The sequence below is a fragment of the Balaenoptera acutorostrata genome, chromosome X, assembly GCF_949987535.1.
Source record: "Balaenoptera acutorostrata chromosome X, mBalAcu1.1, whole genome shotgun sequence".
NCBI classification, from domain to species: domain Eukaryota; kingdom Metazoa; phylum Chordata; class Mammalia; order Artiodactyla; family Balaenopteridae; genus Balaenoptera; species Balaenoptera acutorostrata.
In genome coordinates, this window is record NC_080085.1 from 66510656 (window position 1) to 66531577 (window position 20922).

General features: G+C 37.0%; 1 protein-coding gene across 10 annotated transcripts in view; it reads right to left on the reverse strand.

The window, feature by feature from the left end:
* The window catches only part of ATRX (ATRX chromatin remodeler), a 245445-nt gene that overhangs the window by 215488 nt on the left and 9035 nt on the right, over window positions 1-20922 (reverse strand). For 3 of the 10 annotated variants that reach the window (XM_057537596.1, XM_057537598.1, XM_057537597.1), the window contains one exon: window positions 11920-11978. The exons of the other annotated variants lie outside the window; for them this stretch is intronic. The gene's annotated coding sequence lies outside the window, so the exon portion shown is untranslated. The remainder of the gene's footprint in view (window positions 1-11919; window positions 11979-20922) is intronic. 10 annotated transcript variants of the gene reach the window in all.

The following is a 20922-nucleotide window of genomic DNA, read 5'->3' on the forward strand; positions in this document are numbered from 1 at the left end:
CCATACGAGCTATGCAGGAATGCTCCCGCATATAAATAGGGCTCCAAGACTACAGGATATAATTGTTTCTCCTAAACTCACAGAATAAGATAAACATAAGCAAAGTGAAGAAGCAGAGGAACCACTCCCAGTTAAAAACCCAAGAGAATTCCCCTGAAGAAACAAACAATGAAACAGACCTTTTCAGTCTAATAGACACGACTTCAAAAAGGAGGCAATGAAAATACTGAAGGAATTAAGAAAGGTTATTGACAGAAATGCAGATTATTGTAAAAAGGAACTAGAAACTATAAGGAGGAGACAAGAAAAATTAGAAAATTCATTTGCCAAGATGAAAGCCGATCTAAAGGCAATGAATAGCAGAATGAATAATGCAGAAGAAAGAATAAGTGATCTGGAAGATAGAATAATGGAATTTACCGAAGCAAAACAGCAAACAGAAAACCAAATGAAAAAAAAAGAAAGCAGTATAAGAGACCTAGGGGATAATATATAGCGTCCCAATCTACTAATAGGGATTCCAGAAGGAGAAGAAAGAGAAAAGGGAACTGAAAATGTATTTGAATAAATTACAGCTGAAAACTTCCCAAGCCTAAAGAAGGAAAAAGATATCCAGATACAGGAAGAACAGAGAGTCCCAAACAAGATGAACCCAAGCAGACCTACACCAAAACATATTATAATAAAGATAGCAAAAGTTAAAGATAAAGAGAGAATTCTAAAGGCAGCAAGAGAAAAACAAAGAATTAATTAAAAGGGAAGCCCCATAAGGCTATCAGCTGATTGCTCAACAGAAACACCACAGGCCAGAAGGCAGTGGGAAAATATATCTGAAGTCTTGAAAGGGAAAAATCTGCAACCTAGAATACTCTACCCAGCAAGATTATCATTTAGAATAGTAGGAGAAATAAAGAACTTCTCAGACAAGCAAAAACTAAAAGAATACAGCAATACTAAACCTATCCTAAAAGAAATATTGATAGATCTTCTCTAAATATTAAAGAAGCAAGAAGATATAGGAAGGAGGAATTCAAAATTTGAAAGTAAATCACTTTAACTAGCCAGTAAACAGATCAAAAAGAGAAAGAGGGAAAAAAAACCTATTTGTGAAAGCGATAATAAACACCAGGAACAGCAAAAGGATAAACACGAAGGTGTAAAAAAGGACATCAAAATCATAAAATGTGGGGAAGGAGAGTAAGAAAATGAAGCTCCTTTTGTTTTTTTTTTTTGAAGAATGTGTTTGAGCCTATATGTCTAAAGCAAGTAGACACAGGAAGGGGTTAAGATACTTGAAAAACAGAACAAACACAAATCAAAAACATACAATACATTCACAAAAACCAAAAAGAAGAGCACACAAGCATAAAATAAAAGGAAATCATCAAACCACAAAAAGAAAAAGAAGGATCAGGGAAGAAACAAAGAATCAACTGGAAAACAAGGTTTAATATGGCAATAAATACAAATGTATCAATAATTACCTTAAATGTCAATGCTCCGATCAAAAGACATAGAGCAGCAGACTGGATAAAAAAACAAGAGCCTACAATATGCTGCCTACAAGAGACCCACCTTATGGCAAAGGACACACATAGATTGAAAGTGAGGGGATGGAAAAAGATATTTCATGGAAATGGAAATGAAAAGAAAGTGAGAGTTGCAATACTCATATCAGATAAAATAGACTTTAAAGCAAAGGCTATAAAGAAAGATAAAGATGGACACTATATAACGATAAAAGGATCAATACAAGAAGAGGATTTTACACTCATCAACATATATGCACCTAATATAGGAGCACCCAAATACATAAAACAAATACTAACAGACGTCAAGGGAGAAATTGATGGGAATACAATAATGGTAAGAGACTTTAACACCACACTCACATCGATGGACAGATCTTCTAGACAGAAAATCAATAAGGCAACAGAGATCCCAAATGATACAATAGAACAGTTAGACTTAATTGACATTTTCAGGACATTACATCCAAAAAAAAAAAGACAGAATACACATTCTTTTCAAGTGCACATGAACATTCCCTAGGATTGACCACATGCTACAGCACAAAACTAACCTCAACAAATTTAAGACTATAGAAGTTATTTCAAGCAACTTCTCTGACCACAAAGGCATGAAACTAGAAATCAACCAAAGGAAAAGAAATGGGAAGTTCATAGTGATACGAGCCTTCCTCAAAAAACAAGAAAAACAATGTTTTTTTGTGACATAATAAATCCACTGCATTACTCCTAAGTGCATGTGTTTTTTTAGGTTTAAAATTATCATATGTGTTTATAATGCATTATAAAATATACAGTTCATTTATTTCCTAGTATCTGTAACTTCACTTATAAATTAACTAGTAATTCACAATTGGCTTTTCACTAATCCAACAGATTTTCTACACTTCGTTTATTTACCACAAGTTTATTATTCACGTAAGTGTTTAAAAATCTTCTAACTTAAGTCCTTATTCAAGTAAAATTATAAGAAATCCTTTTAACAGCTGCCCAGTATTAACTATGTAAGCATATAATATAAAGCCTAATTCCCTATAAACTTTTTATGCCTTAATTTTACTCCCAAATGTGATAAAGGTCCATACAGGTTTCTACTATGCCAATGAATATCAACCACTGGAAGATCAAGTGTTAGGGTAAAAGGTGGAATTTTTCTTAGTGAGTCCACGCTGCCTTGGGTTTCCTTACATAACCCTGACAAATTTTAACATGCGTTTTATACACGCTGGCCTGATTTAAACCTCATGAAACCCCGCTCCTTATTACAGGGAACTGAGGCTCAGAAAGGCACTTATTTGCTAAATACAGTAAGGGAATTAAATAATTTGCACTTGCATTGGAAAATCAGGAATTCTATCTCTAACCAAAGCCCACCCTATACCACATCCCTTAAGAAAACTCAAGGCACAGTGACTAATATAACCTAATGAACAGAAAAGTAGTTATTACACTAGTAGATAATCCTCAAAACTTAGAACACTTCAAAGGACTAAGGATAAACTAAGATGTCCACAAAGTGCCTTCAGTTACTAGAGCATACTTTTCCAAAGTTTTTCATCTTTGTTCATTGCTATCTTTGTTATCATTTTGAATACACTCATTGATTTTTTCTTTAATTTTTAATAAAAACACTATATGAACACATTAAATTACCTAAGTTCTCTAGTTTTACTGTGCATGCTTAAGCCACTGAGCTTACCACACTAACCTTATCTGGATGCAGCAGTAACTAAACATAAGGTGTTAACAATAAGAAAAACAAATCATCTTAAAATCAATTCCTAAAACTTCCAACTGAAATTGGAACCTGATCCTCACAAAGACCAAGACCTGAAAGGTGTAACAAACAAAGGAGAGCACTCCCAAAGAGCCACAGATAGCTATGTCATCTCACATAGGTTCATTTATTTTAAAAAGTCAAAACAAACAAACAAAAAAACTAACAAGTCAGCTACAAAAGGTAAGGAGCTTAGAAGTCCTCACTCCTATGCTCACAACAAGAAAAAAGATAAACAAATTGAAAATCAGTAAGTTATCTTAGATCCATTAGAGAACTGAGGTCCCAGGACAAATCACCAAAAAGAAAAAAAAAAATGGAGACAGGCAGATACAGAGAATCACATTTTATCTGAAGTGCGAACACTTCAATAGTAACTGACGAATTATTGGAGGCCAAATACAGATTAGCTTGAGTGTTAAAAAATCCTGGGGTCCCAGTTGGTGTGGGGGGCACACTTTCCTGGGTTTTACCTCCAGGAGCACAGCAAGCTTTTCAGGTACTCATGAGGAAGATCTGAGGGGGAAAAATCCTCTTGTGCCTTGAGCAGGAGGAGGGAAAAGTAAACATATTAAAACTCACCCAGAGCATTCTCTTTTCAACAAAGTCATGCTCTCAAGGTAAACTACTTTACCAGAGCATTATGTACCTGGAGGAAGAGCAATTAGATAACCTCAGCCTCCTCTAGGTTTCCTGTCTCACCTAAGTAGGGGTGGGGGTGGGGGGGAAAGGCTAAGAAACACTTCTGAAGGTCACAGCCCAGGGACCACTTAAAAAGACAGATGTAATTCATAAGATTACAGATCACTTTCCCTCTCCAACTCCTGGGATACAATATGGTAACACTGAATTATAAATGAGAAAGCTACAAGATACAGACTCTGTTTAAGAAGGAATTCTTAAGGAAACCCAAAGACAAAAGGTAAGGAAAAAAAAAACTAGAACAAGGGAACTAGAAGAAATAAAGGCTCTGGCACCTACAGCTACAGCACACATTAAACACAGCCCCATTCCTAGCCAGATTAACACAAAATCTCACACTAAAGGTCTGATTTCCTATTACCAGAAATATCACATGGAGCTTTCAAAAAAATTACAAGTCCTGCTAAAAGGCAAGAAAAAACACAATCTAAAGACACAAAGAGAGCATGAGAACCAGACTCAGAGAAGACACAGATTTTTGGAATTATCAGACAGGGAAATTTAAAATAACTATGACTAGTATGATAAGGACTTAATAGATAAAGTAGGCAGTGTGCAAGAATAGTTGGGTAATGTAAGCAGAAAGATGAAAACTCAAATAAATAAAAGAAAATGCTACAAATCCAACACACTGTAAAAGAAATAAAGAATGCCTTTGATGGGTTCATCAACAGAATGGACATAGTCAAGGAAAGGATCAATGAGACTGAAGAGGAAAGAATCAGTGAGGCTGAGGACATGTCAATAGAAACTTTCCACAACTGAAATGCAAAGAGAAAAAAGAACAAATAAAAGGGAACAGAAAAACTATAACTGTAGAATAATTACAAAAGTTGTAACATACATGTCATGGGAATACAAAGGAGAAGAAGGAAAAGAGAAGAAATGTTTGAAATAAAAGAATGGTGGAAATACTTCCAAAATTAATGACAGATACCACAGAAGCAGGATACCAAGCAGGGTAAATACCAAATATCTATACCTAGCTATGTCGTATGCAAACAGCAGAAAACCAAAGACAAAGAGAAAAATCTTTTAAAAAGCCAGGAGAAAAAAAAAACAAAACATCTTATCTATAGAGGAACAAGGATAAGCATTCCATCTTATGTGTTGTCAGAAACTATGCAAGCAGGAAGAGAGTAGAATGAATTGTTTAAAGTGTTGGGGAAAAAATACCCCACCAAGCTAGAATAATGTACCCAGCAAAATGATTCTTCAAAGGTAAAAGAAAAATACTTTCTCAGACAAACAAAAACCAAAGGCATTTGTTGCCAGCAGACTTTCCTTGCAAGAAATGTTGAAAGTTCTTCAGAGAGAAAAAAATTATATGGGACTTCCCTGGCGGTCCAGTGGTTAAGACTCCACACTCCCAATGCAGGGGGCACGGGTTTGATCCCTAGTCAGGGAACCAAGATTCTGCATGCTGCAGGGCGTGGCCAAAAAATAATAATAAAAAAAATTATATAGGGCAGAAACATGCATCTACATAAAGTAAGGAAGAGCATTAGAGAAGGAATAAATGAGGGTAAAATAACATCTTTTATGTTTCTTATTCTTAACTGAACTAATAGTTAACTGTCCAAACTAATAATAGCAAAAATGCATTGGATGATTATAGCTTATGGATAAGGAGAGGAATTGGGAATACTGTTATAAGCTATCTATAGTACTTGTGAAGTGGTATAGTGTCATTTAAAAATGGACTTAGACTAGTTATAAATGTATATTGCAAACTATAAGGCAACCAATAAAATGTTTAAAGAAGTATAATTTATGTTAAAAGAGGAAAGAAAATGAAATCATATAAATGTTCAATTAAAACCAAAGGCAGGATAGCTGATTCACTTTGTTATACAGCAGAAACTAACACAACATTGTAAAGCAATTATACTCCAATAAAGATGTTAAAAAACAAAACAAAACAAAACAAAGGCAGGGACTTCCCTGGCAGTCCAGTGGTTGAGGCTTAGCCTTTCAACCCAGGGGGTGTGGATTCGATCCCTGGTCCTCCCAGCCAAAAACCAAAACATAAAACAGAAGCAATATTGTTAACAAGTTCAATAAAGACTTAAAAAAAAAAAAAAGCAAAGGGACTTCCCTGGTGGTCCAGTGGTTAAGAATCTGCCTTCCAATGCAGGCGACGTGGGTTCGATCCCTGGTCAGGAAACTAAGATCCCACCACGGGGCAACTAAGCCCCCACGCTGCAACTACTGAGCCCATGAGCCTCAACTAGAGAGCTCACGTGCCGCAACTAGAGAGAAGCCCGCGCGCCACAACGGAAGATCCCACATGCCACAACAAAGGTCCTGCAACTAAGACCTGACACAGCCAAAAATAAAATAAATTAATTAATTAAATAAAATAAATATTTTTTAAAAAGACAAAAAAGGAGAAGATAAAAAACAAACAAGTACAATGAACAAAAAAGTTACAAACATGGTAGATATTAAACCAACTATATCAAAATTCACTTAAAATGTGAATGATCTAAACACACCAACTAAGAGAGTGTGTCAGAGTGTGAGGTGGATACAGTCAGATGTCAGAGAGGACTAAAACCAAGACCCAAATATACGTTGTCTACAAGAAATCCACTTTAAATATAAAGAAAATGATTATAAGTAAAGGGAAGTCAGGGAAATGGGGAGTTGTTGTTTATAGGGTATAGAGTTTGTGGGGTTTTTTTCTTTTTTAAATATTTATTTATTTATTTGGCTGTGCCAGGTTTTAGTTGCGGCATGCGGGATCTTTTTAGCTGCAGCATGTGAACTCTTAGTTGCAGCATGTAGGATCCAGTTCCCTGACCAGGGATCGAACCCGGGCCCCCTGCACTGGGAACGTGGAGTCTTAGCCACTGGACCACCAGGGAAGTCCCTAGAGTTTCAGTTTTCCAAGATGAAAAAGTTCTGGAGATTGATTGCACAACAATGTAAAAATGTACTTAACATTATTGAAATGTACACTTTAAAAAGGTTTATGTTATGTGTATTTTATCACAATTTTTTTTAAAAAGTAAAGGGATTTCTATTCAAGTCCTTTGTACACTTTCTAACTGAGTTGTCTTTTTGGTGCTGAGCTGCAAAACTTCTTTATATATTCTGGATATTAAATCCTTATCAGATATACGATTTGCATACATTTTCTTCTATTTCTGTGGGTTGTCTTCACTCTCTTGATAGTGTCCTTTAACACACACATTTTTTATTTTAATGAAGTCCGTATTATCTATATTTTTCTTTTCTTGCCTGTGTTGTTTCCACCTTATTTAGAGACCACTGACAAATCCAAGGTCCTTATGTTTTCTCCTAAGAGTTTTATACTTTTAGCTCTGAAATTTAGGTATTTTTAGTTGTATATGGTGTAAAGTATGGGTCCGACCTTCTTTCACATGTAGATATCCAATAGACACAGCACCATTTATTAAAGAGACTATCAAGATGGGTACAGAGTTTTTTGTTGGGGATGATGAAAGAGTTTTGGGTACACATGGTGGTGACTGTTACATATTGTGAATGTGCTTAATGCCACTGAACTGCACATTTACAAATGGCTAAAGTGATAAATATTATGTTATGTATATTTTACCACAGTAAAAATAAACACAAGATACTACTTCATACCCACCAGAATGGGTATAAGTTAAAAGATGGTCAACAGGAGGTATTAGTGAGGATGTAGAAAAATTGGAACCCTCATACACTGCTGACGTGAACATAAAATAGCACACTTTACTATTTGTAAAATAATACAAAACTGAAAAACAGTTTTGACAGTTCCTCAAAAAGTTAAACACAGTTTCCATATGACCCAGAATTCCAAAAAGAAATGAAAATAAACACCCACACAAAAATGTATACACAAATGTTCACAGCAGCAATGATTCATAATAACCAAAAAGTAGAAACAAACCAAACATCCATGAAATGATGAATGTATATTTTTCAGCAATAAAAAGGAGTAAAGTTCTGAGTCATCCTACAACATGGATGTACCTTGAAAATATGCTAAATGAATGTAGCCAATCACAAAAGATCACATACTGTATGATTCCTTTTACAGGAAATGTTCAAAATATGCAAATCCATAGAGATAGAAAGTAAAATAGTGGTTGTCAGGATCTGAGGTAGGGATATGGGGGAAAATGAGGAGTAACCACTAATTGGTATAGGGTTTCTTGTTGGAGTGATGAATATTCTGTTGATGGCTGTACAGATTTGTGAGTATACTAAAACCACAAAATTGTACTCTTTAAATGGACAGACTGTGGTATGTGATTTACATCAATAAAGTTGTTAATTTTTGGAAAGTGACTTGGACATTAGCTGAGTTGTTCAGAGATCTTTTGACAGCAATTGCACTAGGATTTAGACCTTTCATACAATTTCTACCCTGAACAAGAGTTAGGGAAGAAACTGACTCAAACTAAAAGTTTTAACAAGATCTGAGGATATTACTTGAATATCTTTAGCTTTAAAAGCAGTGAATAGGAAGTAATCGATCTGCTATACTGCTTGAAATTTTTGGTTCAGCACAAATTATAAAACTACGGAATAGAAATAGAAATTAAAATAAATCTGTTATCTATATCTTTTTAAAACTTATCTGTCAAACTAGATAACTACTTTGGTGCTTTGGAGGCCAAGTAGCAGTGAACACTGATTGACGATATTAAAAATGAGGTAGAAAAAGCACAAGTTTCTTCTACCCAGGATCTCACCGTAGGATATCAAGCCTTTCATGAAGCTCTGCTTCTGAAAAATTCCACATTCAGTATTAAGAAAAAGAATCAAGTGTCCACACTTCATGTTCACAAAGAGCACAAGGTTTTACAATATGGTTTTACAATTTCTGTTCTCTACAATAAGACTTTTCCAGCCTTCAACTCTACCTGAATCTTATTGTTGTAATATTCTTTCTATTTAACATTAATTGTTTAACAGTAATTTTATAGTGGGACATAGGAAGGATCAATGTACCACACAGTCTGGTAGAAAGCTTGTGCCGCAAATAAGGGAAGTTAAATGGTATCTACCCTTAAATTCTTCAGAGATTCCTCTAGGTATCCTCTAAAAGACCTAGACTTTTTAAAGCCACATACTTCTCTTGACCCTTGGGAAATGTTATTAACATCTTATACTTGAAGAATTTCTGGGAATACAACAAATTTTTGTTCCTTTACAAAAAGAAAAAAAGGGAGGGGAACAAAAAAAATACTGAAACAGGAAATAACACTGGTATCTCTTTTACATCATCTCAAAAAATCATTCAGACCTCTTAGCCATCTAAGGACATAAAAATTAAGTATATGAGATGACAGGGCATATCCAGCATGGGCACCATAGAATAATCATCTTAGAAGATAAATTTTATTTTTCTGAAAACAGAATCCAAAATTTTCCACAACAAACAAGGCACTACTAAAATGTAAGACCTTTTCTTTGAGTCCCAAAACAAGAAGATATATTAAAAGTTAGTCTTTCATAAATAAGTATACTGAATACAAAGAGCCACTACAAATCTCTTGAGTACCATTGAACATTTCTCTAAAAGCAAAAAGGAGGCAATCTCTTTTTTCACAAAACTTGGATCTAACTTATTTGAGTTAAAAAGCAGAACAGTGGTTCTAAATTTTATAGAAACCATCCCTTTATAGAAGTAAAAGGAATAATCCAAAAGGAGTTGATCAGAAGCGAACTAATAATATAAACAATGCTTAGATATTAAAGTTATATAAAGATTAGCATGAAGAAAGGACTCAACTAAGAAGAAACAAAAGAAAATCAGTAAGTTCTACATTCTGATAGATGAGTAGAAAATAACCAAACAAACCTGTTCAACATCAACTCTAATCCTCCTATCTCAAGACGACTAGTGCTCCTAGTCTGTGTGCACTCATCCTAACATTTGAGTATGTTGTGCTGTATGTGTAACCTAACTCTATGACAGTCTTACCACCCAAAACTACAAATCATTCTTTGTCCCTCTGGTTAAACTTCCTCATTCATTTCTCTCAGTTGATGGCTCCAATCCTGGAAAATTTAAACTAATACCAGCTATCAGAATGGTATTATCGTAAATAATAAATGGTAAATATCGTATCTTCTTTAACTATTAAATGATTTTCTTACCATTCTGCAAGGCTAAATAAAAGAGATTCAGAAAAGGCTAACATCCTGAGTTTCTAATCTTCCAGTCCGGCTTTAACATCTGAAAGTCATATCAATCTCTTTCTTTCAGTGGGCTGATGCCTCAGTGGAAAGATGAGCCACAATCCAGAAGTTATAATATAAGCAAATCAGATATTTGTTAATTTAAGAGATATAACTTTGTCGAGATATAACTCTCTAATTGTTCAAGCTTTTTGGAAAATCCTTTAAAGCATCTGTAAAGCATTAAAATTTCAAAGCAAAGGCAATTCAGGTCAGCTTCACAAATATCACTTGCCTGAAAAACTTCCATTTAAACTCTTCCCAAACTGACCTAAGAGTTTTAACCGTAAGTCAGTCAGATTTCACTTTTTATTCATGAGGAGTAAGATTCACTTATTCATTTTACAATATTTACCAAATGCTGAATATATTGTGAGTACTTAGTATTGCAATAAAAAGTAAATACATAAGACCTGACCCTAAGGAACTCACAATCTAATGGTAAAGAAAGGCTGTTAAGTATCCCAGGAATAATCTAGGGAAGAAAGGGGAACCATCCTTATAACTGTGAATTTCCTAATGCTTTTAAATCTCTCATACATGTAATCTTTTTCATCTAATTTTTATACAGCTTCCTTTAGGGTTAAAACTCTTAACCTTATTTCCCACACCTGCTAACCTCCATTTTAAAAAGCAAAGTTTGCTAGAGAATCAGGAATTTCCTGAAGAATACCTTGGGAAAGCAAACACTGAACCACGGATATTCCCTGTATTAAAAGAGAAAGGTGTAATGGTTTTATACAGAATCAAGGGAAAATAAAAATCAGTTGAGGGTGAGAAATATGCATAAATATTTGAAAAGCTTAGATTTATTCCATTCGAGGCACATCTATCTAAATTCAATATATTCTATTCACTTTAACACAAAAATTAATAAGTGCAAGTATTATATCACTATCTTTATTTTCTAACAAAAGCATACTAAGTTCCCTCAAAAACAGAAACCTTTGGAAAGTTTTTATCGGGATGAAGTACATTTTAGCTCAAAGGGAATGAATTTAGATTTAAATAGGTTAAAAAACAAACTACCCTCAGATGAAGCAGAAATGCAATTTTACTTTGCCCACTGTAAGAAAATCTATTTTCCTCTAGAACTTGAATCAGAGTGAATCTATATCCCTATATATTGTAATGCAAAGAGTACTGAAACCCAATTTAAATAAGATTCTCATTTCTCTTTTGGTAAAGAGGAAAGGGGAGAAAAACAAAATCTAGGTTTTCTGAGAGAAGACAAAGTCACATAATTCCTATATCTATAGCTAAGCATTCAATGCTTTAACGAAGCCCATCTACAAGCCATTGAGCTAATCATTTAATTTGTGGACCCCTACTCAATTTTGAGGGAGTTATAAAAGGCAAATCTCTCCAGATAAAAATAAAGCTTAAGTCCCTAATCAATAAAAACAGAATCAGATAAAATCTGCAATGCAATCACTAGCTAAATGGAGTTTTGATAACTGCTGATTAAGGTCTGAGATAGTATTAACGTTTTTACAAGAGCAACAAAACCATCATTCCAAGGGCAAAAGATATATAAACAGATTAGATAATCTTTGAAAATACAGTGTTTGGCTTATCTTTAGAATGTAGTGAACTCAATGCTCCAGGTGATAGACACCTGAGGGGGAAGGTATGAAAAATCAGAATCAACTTATAAGTAACTTCTCTACTTTTTGATATGTACATCAGAGCTACTCATACCTCTTTTCATGAAATTGATACCTAATCAGTTCTGTCTCCAGCTATTAAGTGCATCCACTCTGAAAAATAGAAAAGGAGGAGATAAAGCAACTCAATTTTGTTAAGCGCTTACACTATGCTATACAGCTCATAAAGATTTTCATTAAGGTATTACTGTCTCCACTGCATAGATAAAATAACAACACAAAAGTTGGGTAACTTTCCAAAGGTTACAAAGAGAACTGGATTTGAACCCAAATCTATCCGTACATGAGGTAATTCCAAATGAAAGCAAGTTGAGACCAGAGCTCAAACTGTCTGAATTTTATTCCAAAGGACTGGAGAATAATCCATTTTCCACTATTTCTTTCCCCCAAGAGTAGAACACACCAAATGCAAACGGACTTCTTACTGAAGTTAAATGACAATCCCTAAGTCTTGGAAAACTTCCTGTAATACTGGAAAAACAATGGGTATAGAATAATATAGTTGGGTCCGTTTGTATCTTAAGGAAAGCCTGATATTTAATATCTAGAATGGGAACAATTACAGCTCATTTACTCTCCCTTGCCTATAATAATATTCCAGATGTGGAAGTTTTAGCTGATTGTTGCTAAGGACTCCCTCCACATCCTCCTTCCCTAATAAGTCCACTATAGAAAGTGCAATATAAAGAAAAGTGTGAAGTACAAAATATAATGTCAGCTAAAATCCCACCATGCAGAGATAATCATAGGGGAAAATGTTAGCACACATTTTCATTTTATTTAACAAAATCGAATGGTTACTTTACTGCTTTGCAACCTCTTCCCTCTGTTAATATACAGTGAATATTTTCCTGCATCATTATTTTCCTAAAACAATTTTTAATGGCAGTATAGTATTCCATCATGTAAAGATGCCATAAGTTTTTTCTCAAGCTAACAGCACTTTAAGACAGATATGCTTTTGTTGTAGGAATTGCAGCTGCCTCCTAATAGGATCTGTAGCATGGCTGCTAAATTTTAAAATCAATTTTTATTTATTCAGAACATAAACAGTGCAGAAAAAAAGGGCTATGTGCACTGACTATTACAAAAGATTCACAAAGAGAAATAAGCTGACACACTTAAAGGATTACCAATGCTTGCTTCAGCTGTTAAGTTATAGTTGTCTATAAAACCACATTGGCCAGTGTGAACAACTATAGAATAAGAAAATTCTCAAACTGCAACTGGAAGTGTAAATTAGTAAAACCATTATGGAGATCAATTTGGCAATCATCTTACAATAAAAAATAAAAATAAAATTGACCTCCTAAAGAAACTCCAGCATATGTGCAAAGGAGACACATTTAAGAATGTTCTGGGCTTCCCTGGTGGCGCAGTGGTTGAGAATCTGCCTGCTAATGCAGGGGACACGGGTTCGAGCCCTGGTCTGGGAAGATCCCACATGCCGCGGAGCAACTAGGCCCGTGAGCCACAACTGCTGAGCCTGAGCGTCTGGAGCCTGTGCTCCGCAACAAGAGAGGCCGCGATAGTGAAAAGGCCTGCGCACCGCGATGAAGAGTGGCCCCCGCTTGCCGCAACTAGAGGAAGCCCTCGCACAGAAACGAAGACCCAACACAGCCAAAAATAAATATAAAAATAAATAAATAAATAAAAGAGCCTTCCCTAAATTAAAAAAGAAAAAAAAAGAGTGGCCCCCGCTCGCCGCAACTGGAGAAAGCCCTCGCACAGAAACGAAGACCCAACACAGCCAAAAATAATAAATAATAAAAAAATAAAAAAAATAAAAATTTTTTAAAAAAAAGAATGTTCTAACACTTTTTAATAGCACCAAATTAGAAAAAATTCTAAATACCCACCAATGGTAGACAGATGAATTGTAGTATACACATTCAACTCAAAACTAATGAAATGAAAAGTGAGCATTCCAGATCAGTTTGTTCAATAGAGATATAACGTAAGCCACGAATATAATTTAAAATTTTCTAGAAGCAACATTTTGAAAAAAGAAAAAGCAGGTGAAATTAATTTTAACCTTATTTAACCTAATATATCCAAATTATCATTTCAATATGTAATTAATATAAAATAATTAGTAATAAGATATTTTACTTTTTTTGTACTAAGTCTTCGAAATCCTCTGAGCAAATACACTTCCAGCACATCTTAATTCACACTGGCCACATTTCAGTTGCTCAACAGCCACAGATAGTTAATGGCTATTGTATTGAACAGTGCAGATCTAAAGTTACCTCAAAATCCCAAAAACAATACTGAACCGAAAAAGGAAGTTGTAAAATCATATGTATTATATGGTATCACTTAAATAAACTTATAAAACTAAAAAACTTCTAAATAATGTCTCTGGGAACTTCCCTGGTGGTGCAGTGGTTAAGAATCCGCCTGCCAATGCAGGGGACACAGGTTCTAGCCCTGGTCCGAGAAGATCCCACATGCTGCGGAGCAATTAAGCCCGTGCACCACAACTACTGAGCCTGCACTCTAGAGCCTGTGGGCCACAACTACTGAAGCCTGCGTGCCTAGAGCCCGTGCTCCGCAACAAGAGAAGCCACCGGAATGAGAAGCCTGCGCACCATAACGAAGAGTAGCCCCCACTCGCCACAACTAGAGAAAGCCCGCGTGCAGCAACAAAGACCCAACGCAGCCAAAAATAAAATAAATAAATTTTTTAAAGATCTGTATTGGGACTTCCCTGTTGGCACAGTGGTTAAGAATCCGCCTGCCAAGGCAGGGGACACGGGTTTGAGCCCTGGTCCGGGAAGATTCCACATGCCGCAGAGCAACTAAGCCCGTGCACCACAACTACTGAGCCTGCGCTCTAGAGCCCGCGGGCCACAACTACTGAGCCCACGTGCCACAACTACTGAAGCTGCACGCCTAGAGCCCGTGCTCTACAACAAGAGAAGCCACCACAACGAGAAGCCTGCGCACCGTAACGAAGAGTAGCCCCCACTCGCAGCAAATAGAGAAAGCCTGCGCACAGCAACGAAGACCCAACGCAACCAAAAAAAAACAAAATCTGTATTGATAGTTCATAAGTGTGCATGTATAAGCTATCTCCATACTTGTTGCCAGAAAAATATGTTTATATAATTCACTAAATATCTTCTTGTCTTGTGTTATTTAGTTTTATTCTAAAAGCACTTAAGGGCAGAACCTAGGTATTTCTGGTTTTATTAGGCTCAGTACCAACAGTACCTACTTTGGCAAATAAACACTATTCAGAATTTGTCAGAAAACGTCAAACTTTCCAAAACAATGAAGAAACAATGGAGGACTGAACAAATTCCAGTCTAGTGTTTTGAATACAAAGATATAAATGCTCTAAGGCAGGTAAAAAAAATGCAAGTTTGAGTAATAAAGCAGCAACATTTGAATAAGACCTACATTTTACCTTATGTATAAATAGTGATCTCTGCGTAACATTCAAAATTTTTTAATTGCAGTAACAGTCACCATGTTCACATGGGCCAAATCAGTAATTCCCAGTAGGAACTTCAAGAAATGTTTCATTATATTTGGCACACTGGTTAAATACAGTTCATTTCATCAATATGCCACACCCCATCCCCACCCAAAGGCAGAGTCTTCAAATGGAGACAGGAGGCAAAGAACGTGGCAAGATCAAGAAAGCAGGGGACTTCCCTGGTGGCGCAGTGGTTAAGAATCCATCTGCCAATGCAGGGGACACAGGTTTGAGCCCTGGTCCAGGAAGATCCTACATGCCACGGAGCAACTAAGCCCATGCACCACAACTACTGAGCCTGCACTCTAGAGCCCGTGAGCCACAACTACTGGGCCCATGCACTGCAACTACTGAAGCCCACGTGCCTAGAGCCCGTGCTCTGCAACAAGAGAAGCCACCACAATGAGAAGCCTGTGCACCACAACAAAGAGTAGCCCCCACTCACTGCAACTAGAGAAAGCCTGCGTGCAGCAACGAAGACCCAACACAACCAAAAAGAATAAATTAAAAAAATAAATAAGTAAATAAATAGTTGCCTATGTGCAGCAAATTCAAGTTTTGCTTTTTGGAACTTTTTTCCCCAAATATTTTCAATCGAGTTTGGTTAAATCCACGGATGCAGAATCCAGTATATTTGGCATAGTTGAGCAGACTCAAATATCTGTCACGCCCATGCTCAAAACATTCAGGGGCTCCCCATGTTTATAAATAAGGATAAAGTGCAAACGCCTAAGCAAGAGAGACTTCCCTGGTGGTCCAGTGGGTAACGCTCCGTGCTCCCAATGCAGGGGGTCCAGGTTAGATCCCTGGTCGGGGAACTAGATCCTCCATGCATGCCGCAACTAAGAGCCCACATGCTGCAACTAAACATGCCGCAATGAACATCCCACGTGCCGCAACTAAGACCTGGCACAGCCAAAACAAATAAATACATATTAAAAAAAAATCCTAAGCAAGAATTTGAAGGTCTCTGCAAAATAATTCACAGATGACTTTCCAATCTCATCTGACCACAACTCTAAGCTCAAAGAAGGTTCTCTTTCCCCTCTTCACCCACTGAATATTCTTTTACTTCTCTTTAAGAGCAACACATTCTGCTTATAGTTCCTTGTTTAAAACTCAAGAGTACTCCCTACTGGAGTGTAAATGCCTCAAAGGAGGAAACTGGTCTGAGTTCATCTCTTTTTCCCATGTGAGAAATAACAAATTGCCTTGAACAGAGGAATACTAAATGTTTATTAAAATAAAGATAATGCCTGCTCAGGGATTCCTTAAAAGAAAAGAGTGTTGATTTGTTGAGCATTTTTTAAAAGTCCTGAAGGCATTTAGTACCATCAAATATTTTCCCTTCTATCTCTAAATTGAAATATTCAATAAGCTGTGTTGGATGCTCTACAGGCAGCCTTTGAAAGAAATGTATTATTTCATATACTTAACAGTAACAGGTCCAGTCACTGTAATATGAAACATTTACTCCTAGTTCTCTATTTTTAGTAGATACTCAGAAAACACAATGAAAATTCATAAATAGGGTGTTTTGATTTTGAATGTTGGGGATATCTGAGGAAAGGGGAAAGGCAAGAAAAATAAGAGGTGGGCAAATTCTCCCTAACGCTACAGAAATTAACCAAGCCTAGCTTCAAAATCTCTAAAGTGGGCTGATAATATTAGTATTAAAAGTAAAACCATTTTAAAAATATAGTAGGGACTTCCCTGGTGGTCCAGTGGCTAAGAGTCCACCTTCCAATGCAGGGGACACGGATTCGAGCCCTGGTCAGGGAACTAAGAGCCCACATGCCACGGGGCAACTAAGCCCGAGCGCTCTAGAGCCCACGTGCTGCTACTGAGCCCATGTGCCCAGGAGCCCACGTGCCAAAACTAGAAAGGAGCCTGCATGCTGCAATGAAGAGCCCGTGCACCACAATGAAAGATCCTGCATGCCTCAACGAAGATCCCGCATGCCACAACTAAAGACCCAACACAGGCAAATAAATAAATATTTTTACAAAATAATAATAAAATAAAGTATAGTAAAAGCAAAGATGTGCCTCCTGATAAAATGTGCTCAGAAAGGCATATCACTTCATACTATCCCTAGCAAAATACATAATCACAAGGAAACACCAGACTAAACCCAAATTAACTGGCCTGTGTTCTTCAAAAAACGGAAGGGAAAAAAAAGGCACGGTGAACTGCTCCAGATTAAAGAAGATTAAACAGACATGAAAATAAAATGCAATGCGTGTTCCAGAACTGTATCCTGGACCAGAAAAAATGATATTTCAGTCTTTCACTATGAAGGACATTATGAATCAATTGGCAAAATGTAATTAAGGTCTATAGATTAGAAACAGTACTGTATCAAGGTTAATTTCTAAATTTGCTAACTATATTGACGTTATATAAGAAAATATTCCCATTTTGGGGAAACTTTTTTTTTTGGCTGCGTTGGGTCTTCATTGCTGCGTGGGCTTTCTCTAGTTGAGACGAGCAGTGGCTACTCTTTGTTGTGGTGTGCAGGCTTCAGTGGTTTCTCTTGTTGCGGAGCACATGCTCTAGGCACGTGGGCTTCAGTAGTTGTGGAGCACAGGCTTATTAGTTGCTCCGCGGCATGTGGGATCTTCCCGGACCAGGGCTTGAACCCATGTTCCCTGCACTGTCAGTGGGATTCTTAACCACTGCGCCACCAAGGGAGGTCCCTGGGGAAACTTTTCCTTTTGAAATATAGTAAAAAGGAGATTTTCTTTTTTCTTTTTTTTTTTGGCCACACCACACGCAGCATGTGGGATCATATTTCCCAGACCAGGGATCTAACCCCCTCCTGCTGCAGTGGAAGTGCAGAATCTTAACCACTGGACCCCAGGGAAGTCCCAGGAGATGATTATTCTTTATCTCCCTGAAGGTAGGATCAGGTTCATCTCCTGAGGTTACAGTTATAAAAAACATTCCCAAAAAATCATTCAATAAAATAGTACATGAGATGAATGACACATCGACTAGACATTTAAGGAAGTATCTTTGATCTGTGGAGAGACATTTTTTTTAACATCTTTATTGCAGTATAATTGCTTTACAATGGTGTGTTAGTTTCTGCATTATAACAAAGTGAATCAGCTATACATATACATATATCCCCATATCTCAACCCTCTTACGTCTCCCTCCCTCCCACACTCCCTATCCCATCCCTCTAGGTGGTCACTTTCCCCGTCCTATGCGGCAGCTTCCCACTAGCTATCAATTTTACATTTGGTAGTGTATATATGTCCATGTCACTCTCTCACTTTCTCCCAGCTTACCCTTCCCCCTCCCCATGTCCTGAAGTCCATTCTCTAGTAGGTCTGCATCTCTAGTCCCGTCCTCCCTCTAGGTTCTTCATAACTATTTTTTTTTAGATTCCATATATATGTGTTACCATACGGTATTTGTTTTTCTCTTTCTGACTTACTTCACTCTGTATGACAGACTCTAGGTCCATCCACCTCACTACAAATAACTCCATTTCGTTTCTTTGTATGGCTGAGTAATATTCCATTGTATATATGTGCCACATCTTCTTTATCCATTCATCTGTCGATGGACACTTAGGTGGCTTCCATGTCCTGGCTATTGTAATCAGAGCTGCAATGAACATTGTGGTACATGACTCTTTTTGAATTATGGTTTTCTCAGAGTATATGCCCAGTAGTGGGATTGCTGGGTCGTTTGGTAGCTCTATTTTTAGTTTTTTAAGGAACCTCCATACTGTTCTCCATAGTGGCTGTATCAATTTACCTTCCCACCAACAGTGCAAGAGGGTTCCATTTTCTCCACACCGTCTCCAGCATTTATTGTTTGTAGATTTTTCGATGATGGCCATTCTCACTGGTGTGAGGTGATACCTCTTTGTAGTTTTGATCAGCAATTCTCTAATGATTAGTGATGTTGAGCAGCTTTTCATGTGTTTGTTTGCAATCTGTATTTCTTTGGAGAAATGTCTATTTGGGTCTTCTGCCCATTTTTGGAATTGGTTGTTTGTTTTTTTGAGATTGAGCTGCATGAGCTGCTTGTAAATTTTGCAGATTAATCCTTTGTCAGTTGCTTCATTTGCAAATATTTTTTCCCATTCTGAGGGTTGTCTTTTCATCTTGTTTATGGTTTCCTTTGCTGTGCAAAAGCTTTTAAGTTTCATTAAGTCCCATTTGTTTATTTTTGTTTTTATTTCCATTTCCTTTGGCATCTGTTGTAAAGCTGGTTTGGTGGTGCTGAATTCTCTTAGCTTTTGCCTGTCTGTAAAGGTTTTAATTTCTCCGTCGAATCTGAATGAGATCCTTGCTGGATAGAGTAGTCTTGGTTGTACATTTTTCCCTTTCATCACTTTAAATATGTCCTGCCGCTCCCTTCTGGCTTGCAGAGTTTCTGCTGAAAGATCAGCCGTTAACCTTTTGGGCATTCCTTTGTATGTTATTTGTTGTTCTTCCCTTGTTGCTTTTAATATTTTTTCTTTGTATTTAATTTTTGATAGTTTGATTAATATGTGTCTTGGTGTGTTTCTCCTTGGATTTATCCTGTATGGGACTCTCTGCACTTCCTCTACTTGACTATTTCCTTTCCCATATTAGGGAAGTTTTCAACTATAATCTCTTGAAATATTTTCTCAGTCCCTTTCTTTTTCTCTTCTTCTTCTGGGACACATAAAATTCGAATGTTGGTGCGTTTAATGTTGTCCCACAGGTCTCTGAGACTGTCCTCAATTCTTTTCATTCTTTTTCTTTATTCTGCTCTGCAGTAGTTATTTCCACTATTTTGTCTTCCAGGTCACGTATCCGTTCTTCTGCCTCAGTTATTCTGCTATTGATTCCTTCTAGAGAATTTTAAATTTCATTTATTGTGTTGTTCATCACTGTTTGTTTGTTCTTTAGTTCTTCTAGGTCCTTGTTAAACGTTTCCTGCATTTTCTCTATTCTATTTCCAAGATTTTCGATCATCTGTACTGTCATTACTCTGAATCTTTTTTCAGGTAGACTGCCTATTTCCTCTTCATTTGTTTGGTCTGGTGGGTTTTTACCTTGCTCCTTCATCTGCTGTGTGTTTCTCTGTCTTCTCATTTTGCTTAACTTACTGTGTTTGGGGTCTCCTTTTTGCAGGCTGCAGGTTTGTAGTTCCCGTTGTTTTTGGTGTCTGCCCCCAGTGGCTAAGGTTGGTTCAGTGGGTTGTGTAGGCTGCCTGGTGGAGGGGAGTAGTGCCTGTGTCCTGGTGGATGAGGCTGGATCTTGCCTTTCTGGTGGACAGGTACACGTCTGGTGGTGTGTGTTGGGGAGTCTGTGACCTTATTATGATTTTAGGCAGCCTTTCTGCTAGTGGGTGGGGTTGTGTTCCTGTCTTGCTAGTTGTTTGGCATAGGGTGTCCAGCACTGTAGCTTGCTGGTCGTTGAGTGGAGCTGGGTCTTGGTGTTGAGATGGAGATCTCTGGGAGATTTTTGCCATTTGGTATTACGTGGAGCTGGGAGGTCTCTTGTGGACCAGTGTTCTGAAGTTGGCTCTCCCACCTCAGAGGCACGGCCCTGATGCC